An 8,197-nucleotide genomic window follows, 5' to 3' on the forward strand; every position below is an offset into this window, starting at 1 on the left:
GGGCCCTCTCCTCGTCCCCTCTGGCGATGGATCCGGAGCACACCGGGTCCTGGTGCAAGGCTGCGTGTGGGTGGAGGCAGCTCTGAGCCGAACCCTCCCTACTCCTTATCTATACTATTCTGATCAGAGACAATAACAAGGCGAAAGTTTGCAAATATTGTGCTGTAGAAGTGGCAGTCTTGCACAATACTAATAAATTTGCCATGAGGTTTACGGAGAATCAAAGCAATTTAGGAAATGGAAGTTTTTTTGTTTTTTTTTTTTCCAGCTGAAATACATAATAAGAACCACTTCTAACTTTTCAAGTTATAAAACTTGAATTTTACTTTTTTTTTTGGACAGGATATAAAGTCAACTCTGTGATATTCTAAAGGTATAAAGTGTCGTTGACATGTTGAAACCATACCTTTACGCTATAAAACCCCAAATGCCTCCCTGCTCCTGGCTTTAGTAAGCTTACTGGTCATTCAGAATCAGGGAAACTTAGAGCTGAAAATTCTCACTTCTCCTCAAAGTGTTAGAAGAAATTCTCAAACCTTTCAATTCTGTGTCTCACGCCTTTCAAATCCTAAAGTTGAATTTGGTGGTAATTATATACACTGCTATGTCACTTAATACTTTTCAAAATGTGTATATTCACAATATAACAAGCAGGGGAGATTTCATTATTTTCACTTTTTGGAGGAGAACAATGATGTTCAAAAAAATTGACTGAGTTGGATAATAATCAGTTTATAGAATCACTGAGTCTACGGGAGAAACCGTACATATTAGATACAAGTGGCCAAATAAGCTTGATATAAACTCAATTTTTAAACGTAAAAATGAAATTATAAGTATTTTGGAAGAAAATAGAATAATTGTTATAATCTGAAGGGTGATTGTAGAGAAGGATTTTATAACCATGACTTCTAGGACAAAAGTCATAGTGGAAAATATTGCTGGATTTGTGTACTTAAAACTTACACATGCACACAAAAAAACTTCTGAATGGTGAAAAATATACTCTGATATACTTTGGCATTTAACAAAATTTAAAGGCAGACGATAAACTTAAAAATACAAGGAACACCTATAATATATAAAGAGCTCTTACAAACCAATAAGGAAATGATGAATCCATATGTTAACAATGGACATAAATAGCAAATTCCCAGTGGAAAAATTAAAGTAGCCAATAAACATAAACAAAAATGTTTAACCTTGCTGGTATCAAAATAAATAAAAATTAAAACAATAAAACTCCCCTACCTGATGAAAAAATAGAATAGGATGAAAATATCCAGTATTACCAAGAATTTAGGATAAGAGGCACCTTCCTGCTATGCTGCTGGGACGTTAAAGTCCCTTTTGGAGAGCAATTCAGCATTATGTATCAGAATCCTTAAAAAAGAGCACAGCATCTGGCCCAGCTTCTAGCTGTAAATTCTAAGCAAAGATCCAAGGGCAGAAATGTAAATGACAGTTTGCTTTTTTTAATAATAGTGAAGAATGAGAAACAACCTAAAATACTGACAATATGAGGTCATATGTATCATAATTAACCCACAAAAAAGAAGAGCTACCAAATACCGTGAATAGTTGATGTGTTTGTTGAAGAAAAATGCATGTATATATTAATGAATACACACACACAACACACACGGAGAACCGTGCTAGTTGCTGTCTCAGTGCTTTACATATAATACTCCATATAATCCTCACTACAACCCTGTGATGTCGGTGCTATAAAGAACTCTACAGCACAGTTGAGGAAAATGAGGCAGAAAGAAGGCAGCTTTTGCCTGAAGTCACACAGCTGGCAAGGGCAGAGCCTGGATTCCGGTCCAGGTCCTGCAGCTCCAAGGCGCCTGGTCTTAACTACCAGCCCGGCTCCACTGGGTGAAAAAGTGTGCTTTGCGCACTCACTTTACACAGAGAAAGGAAAGAATGGGGGTCACACACTGCCCAGCCTTCAGTGCTGCCTCTGATGGGGGAAGTTACAGAGGGAAGACTTCTGTTTATTTATTTATTTTTATCTTTTTATTTTTTTAAGACTTCTGTTTCTTAATTTAATTTAATTTAAAATTAGAGCAATGTCTTCTGATTTTTCCACACTTGACACACATCCCTTGCTGGTAACAAATTACAAGCTTTTCAAAGCTGCAAGGTTGTCGAAAATGGTGAGGAAATATTCATTCTCCCCCTCATTCCGCTGTTTTGGTAATTTACAGACCAAAATAGGATTAAGGAAGGGCCGACTCAGCTTTCCCAACCCCTGTCTCTGCTAAGCCCTTGATTGTAAAGCCTCACAAGACACAAAATGTGTTGTGTTTTGTTTGTTAAATTTCACTCCTTTCTGAACATTCTGTGCCTGTCCTTTTTTTCTTCTAAAAGGATTACTGCACTAGGGCCCAGCATTCCAAAGGCCTGACGCTGGGACCGGGGATTCGGGCCCCTCTTCCCACTGCTGTCGGCCCGATATTGCCAACATCCTTATTATTTCTGTTTTGTGTTTTCTCAAAAATCCCAGAGGATCTTGGTGAGAGGAAAATTCTTATTTTTTTCCTGACTCAAATCTTGAGATTGTAACAAATACCAAGGGGACTAGAAATAGTACAGTGTTTCCTGGTATAAAAAGAGAGAACACACTCAGGGTTGTTTTCTGTAAATCTGTGTCAACTTTATCTGCTCCGAGATGGGGACTGATTGGATTCTTCAGCAACAAGAGAGATGTCCGTGGTGATGCTGGTATAATTCTCTGGAACTGGTCCTGTGCACCCTTCCCCCGTACAAAGGACTTTGCACACACTATTTTCCTTAGTGCTCCACACAAAAGTGAGAGGGGGGTTCGGGGCTCATTAGTTTAGATGCTTCTGTGCAGGCAGAGTTCGCAAGTGGCAGAACCAGGATCTTAACCCAGTTCTGTCCAAGTGCCAAGTCTGTGCCTTGACCATTGAGGTCAGAGTCTAAGACTGGAGATAACTACTGACTCTGTGGGGGCTGAAGGTCCACTCCCCACTCCCTCACCCACCCTAGAGAGCACCAAGGCCAAGGGACTCGACCACTGTTTGTGGAATGAATGAATGGGTGAATGAATGCGTTGACAGGGCTACCGCCAACCTGCCAGAGTGTGAAAGTGGCCATGGAGTCAGGTTACTTTTTTTTTTTCTTTGAGAGAGGAGTTTGGGGGATTGAGGGTCTGGGTTTTGGGGGTAGCTTTTGTTCTCCTGTGGTCTGGAGTCTCTTCCATGGTGGGTGTGGTGGGGTACTTTATGCTATGGAGAGATTGCGGGGGCAGAGTGCTGCCTCCAGGACAGGGAGGTGTCCTGGCGAGGGGAACTCACTCCAGACTCCAGTCTGGACCCAGAGCAGGGACTGGCATGTGTTCTCTGTAAAGGGCCAGGCAGTAAATATTTTATTATTTTTTTAAAACTAATTCATCTTTGTTTTTAATTGAGGTAATGCTGGTTTATAACATTACATAAGGTGCATGTGTACAGCATTATATTTCTACTTTAGACGTAAATATTTTAGGCTTTGAGAGCCAGGCACGCCCAACCCTCCTGTTATAGCAACAGCAGGCAGATGTCAACAAGAGTGTGGCTGTGTGTCAATAAAACTTTATTTATGGGCACTGAACTTTGAACTTCTTAGAGGTTTTAGGCATCATGAAATATGACTCTTCTTTTGATATTTTCTGACGATTTAAAACACATCCTTAATCACAGGTGTACAGAAACAGGTGACAGGCTGCACTTGGCCTGGGGACCATGTTCTGCCCACCTGTTCTGGAGTCAAGGCCAATGAAAGGAGTGAACCTTTCCATCTAGGGTGTCAGTGCAGCCACCTGGGGTAGGAGGGGGTTTAGGAAAAGTGCTTCTCCATTGTACCGCCTCTGCAGCCTCAGGCACGTTACAGGGGTTCAGTGTGCATCTATTTCTCCATCCATACTGTGGGACTATGACTAATCCCTAGCTTGGAGGATGCGAAGGCATGATCCACTGACGCCACTTAGGACAGGGAAGTCTTCACTAAATATTAGCCATCATTGCTATGATTACTATCATGGCTAATGCTGTAACTGGGATGCAAAAAGATGCAAAATCAGAGACAGTTTGTCATGCTTATTTCTTCCAAGGACAGCAGTGATTTTGAGGGTACTGAGGGGGTCCCTGGGTCCGCCCTCCCAATCTGCTCATTTTAGAGTCTTAAGTGTTCAGAGTTGGAACCTCTTATTCCAACAAGATAAGTTGCAGTTGGGATCTTATCTGCAGCCACTATTACAGAGCCACCTCCAACCAGTGAGGTTTCAACTGCATCCAAACGCATTAAAAGTTCTGGAGATGTCCTTGGTTCCCTCCTATATCTAATTAAGGCTTTGCATCCTGACACTCTCCATCATGTATGTATCTGGATGCCTCCATGCCTGCTCCTTTCTTCTCTTTGTCCTTCTCCATCTCCTCTTCCAACAGTTATCGAATACTCGTACCTGGCTTGGCTTGAGGTCCCTAGAGGCAGGCAACAGATCTTAGGCATCTTTGCATCCCAAGCATTCCAAGCCCACACGAGCATCCAATCAGCATTTGTAAAATTGAATTGGCCGTTTGTTCCCACACTTGGTTCTCGTCAACACAGCACTCTTCTCCAGTCATCTGTGCTTCCTCCAGATGCTCTCCTTGTGCCAGGTGCTTCCGGCTGCTACAACATCCTAACCCACATTTGCCTCCGTGCCCACATCACTCGGTGCCCCACCAGCAATTAAAGAGGTTTAACCAAGGGGGCTTCCCTGGTGGCGCAGTGGTTAAGAATCCGCCTGCCAATGCAGGAGATGTGGGTTCAATCCCTGGTCCGGGAAGATCCCACATGCCGCAGAGCAACTAAGCCTGTGAGCCACAACTACTGAGCCCGCGTGCCACAACAAATGAAGCCCACACACCTAGAGCCCGTGCTCCACAACAAGAGAAGCCACCACAATGAGAAGCCCACTCACTGCCCCCGCTCGCCGCAACTAGAGAAAGCCCATGTGCAGCAACAAAGACCCAACGCTGCCAAAGATAATAAATAAATAAATAAATAAATTTAAAAAAATAAAATAAAATAAAGAGGTTTAACCAAATCTCCAAAGAACGTAACAGGATGAACCAGCTGGCCTGGGTAGGCTTGCATGTGAACTCTGCCACGGAGAGGGAGTGTTTATTTCGGCAGACAGTGAACTCAGAGATGAACACGGCCAGAGCCCGATGAGGTCAACATACAGGAAAGGAAGTAAAATTTTCCATTCCAGTTCAGCCATGACTAAAGTTATCAGGAACCAGTGCAATAACTATGAGTTTGAAGTGCTTTGCATGGGTAAATCTCTCTGCAAATCTGGGCTTTTATTTTCCCATATGCTCTTACTTTAGCTTTCATAAGACTCCAACAGCTACAACGGCAGAAAAAGTGATTCAAAGCATGTTCAGCATAATTTTGTCCGTTTAATGAGCAAACACTCAATAGTACATATTGGGTGTCAGGTACCATTCTAAGAACTTTATGTATGACACAATGCTGCCTTTCATTCATTTATTCATTCATTCAATAAAAATAAATTGGATGTATTCTGTGAAACCACACTGTGCTAGGAATGAAAAAGGCATCGGATACAGTTTTTTTTTCCTCTCTCTCATGGGCTTAGTGGGAGAGACAGACAAAGAAATCAACAGCACAATGTCTGGAATAGGGGCACGGGCAGCAGGTATCATTTGTCCCGAGGCTGAGAAGAAGAGCGTGTAACCTGCCCTGAGTAGGTGATGTTTACACCGACTCCTGAAGGGTGCGTGCAGGGCTGCAACAGGAGGGGCAGGGTCCCGGGAGGAGCCTGTGCACAGGACTGAGGGAGCGGCAAGCGCTACCCCACAAGCCTAGAGCAGAGGGTGTGGATCTGAGCCTGAGGCGGGGTCTCAGCCTGCTCAGGCTGCCATACAAAAAGCCACGGACTGGGGCAGGGCTGAAACAACACTTATTTTCTCACAGCTCTGAGCCTAAACTCCAAGATCAAGGTGTCAGCAGTTTAGGTACCTCCCGAGGCCTCTCTTTGGCTTTTAGATGCTGCTGTCTTGCTCTGTCCTCACATGGCCATCCTTCTGGGCAAGGCTGTCAGGTGTCTCTTCCTCTACCTATAGGGACACCCATCCTATTGGGTGAGGGCCCCTCCCTAGAGGGACACAATTCGTCTGAATGCCACGAGAAGGAAGAGGGCTGGAGGGGGTGAGGCCGGTACGGCAGCTTCTGAAATAGTCCAGGGGAAGAGTGATGGGAAGCCAAGTGAACAGCAGCATTGGGCGTGGAAAGCAAGCAGGAGAGTCTTGAGATTTGTATCAGTAGAAGAATCTGCAGACGGAGGCAGCCAGTCGGCTGGGAGGACACGGGTGGAGGGAGGAGGTCAGAGGGTGGGGTGACTCGAAAGTTCTGAACCGAAGGATGGCGATGCTTCCTGGCATGAGGAACAGTGTAGGAGGAGAGCATCTGGAGGTGGAAGGAAGATGGTGAGTGAAAAGCGCCAGCAGAAAGCCACGGGGAGAGTTTAGCAGGGAGCTGGGATGTTGGTCTAAGAAGCTGGAAACAGGTCTGGCCTGGAGCTAGAGATCTGGGAACCATCCGCTAGCTTGGGGCCAAAGATTTGCAGCCAAGGATTCGAACAAGGTCACCCAGAGAAAGAGAAGGTGGCCAAGGACAGCCCCCTGGGACTCAGGAAAAGGAGTGGCCTGAGAAATGGGAGGAAAACCCGGAGGTGAGAGGGAGCTGGCGCTGACCAAATGTGGGCCTGCCCTGAGCCAGGCACCGTGCGAGGTGCGGTGACAGCATCTCATGTGACTCTTACAGAAGTGCGCTCTTGTAGGCGTAAAGCAGACACTTAAAGAGCACTTACCGTACGCCAGGCGCTGTTCACAGTAACCTGTGGTGGACCATCGAGTTCCCACCAAGCCTCACCCTCTACACCTGAGGAAACTGCAGCACACAGGGGTGATTGCCCACGATTGCAGAGCTAGACACGGAACTGGGTTCCGGCTGATGAGGCACCGGAGGCTGAGCTCAGAGCCACATTGCTGTTCTGCCTCCCCCCGCCTCGCACTGATTTTAGGGGTGAGAAAGTCAAGGACCAGAGAGGTGAAGACGACATGGCTAGTGTCAGAGTCAGGTTTCAAACTGAAATCTTTGATTGGAACAGTTGCTAATCCGGGGGTGGGGGGGGCAGCCAAGAAACCACCTGAGGCGAGATTAAAGGGACCAGAGGAGCTCAGCAAGATTAGGAGGCGACCACCTGAGAGGAGTTCAAGGGAGTGCAGGCCCTACTCGCGCCCTAATCCTCTCAGCAGCCCCACCCTTGAACCATTGTTATAAAACCCCTCATCAGGTGGGGACACAGAGGGCACGAGCCTGCTGTGGCCCCCTCTGCCTGGCAGAGTAATAAAGCTATTCTGTGCTACTCCACCCGAAGCTCTGTCTCCAAGATGCCACTGGGCACCGGTGTGCAGAGGCTGAGATTTTGGCAGCAAATTCAGGGGAAGGAATGGTGCCGGGAAAGGCTGAGAGGGGGGAAACGCAGGAAATGATCTGGAAGGGAAAAAGCCGAAACTGAGATTAGGAGACGGTGGTTGGCAACTGACTCCAACTTGGGGGCGGGGCGTGGGAGCCGAGGTGAGAGGTCCAGCACTGCCCGGACGAGCCGGGCCCTGGTGGGGAGCGGGCAGAGGGACGCGCGCCTCCCTCTGACCAGTGCGATGAGGCGTGGTGCTTTGGGGGAGGGTGGGAGTTGCACGCCCTCCCTCCCGCCGCGGGCCAGACCCGGCACCCCCGGGGAGTCTCCCGCACCCCCTCAGCCTCTCCCCACTCCCTCTCCCGGCAGCGTCCACCCGCCCGGCAGTGTCCGTCCCCGGCAGTGTCCACCCGCCCGGCAGTGTCCCCCCCACTCTGGCAGTGTCCCCACCTGCAGCGTGCCCCCCCCCGGCAGCGTCCCACCCCCCCCCGGCAGTGCCCCCCCCGGAAGTGTCCCCACGCGGCAGTGTTCCCCCCCGGCAGTGTCCCCCCCCACTCTGGCAGTATCCCCACCGGCAGCGTGCCCACCCCCGGCAGCGTCCCACCCCCCCCGGCAGTGTCCCCTCCCACGGCAGTGTCCCCCCCCGGCAGTGTCCCCCCCCCGGCAGTGTCCCCCCCACTCTGGCAGTGTCCCCACCGG

This window comes from Lagenorhynchus albirostris, chromosome 18 (assembly GCF_949774975.1).
Source record: "Lagenorhynchus albirostris chromosome 18, mLagAlb1.1, whole genome shotgun sequence".
In the NCBI taxonomy this organism is placed as follows: domain Eukaryota; kingdom Metazoa; phylum Chordata; class Mammalia; order Artiodactyla; family Delphinidae; genus Lagenorhynchus; species Lagenorhynchus albirostris.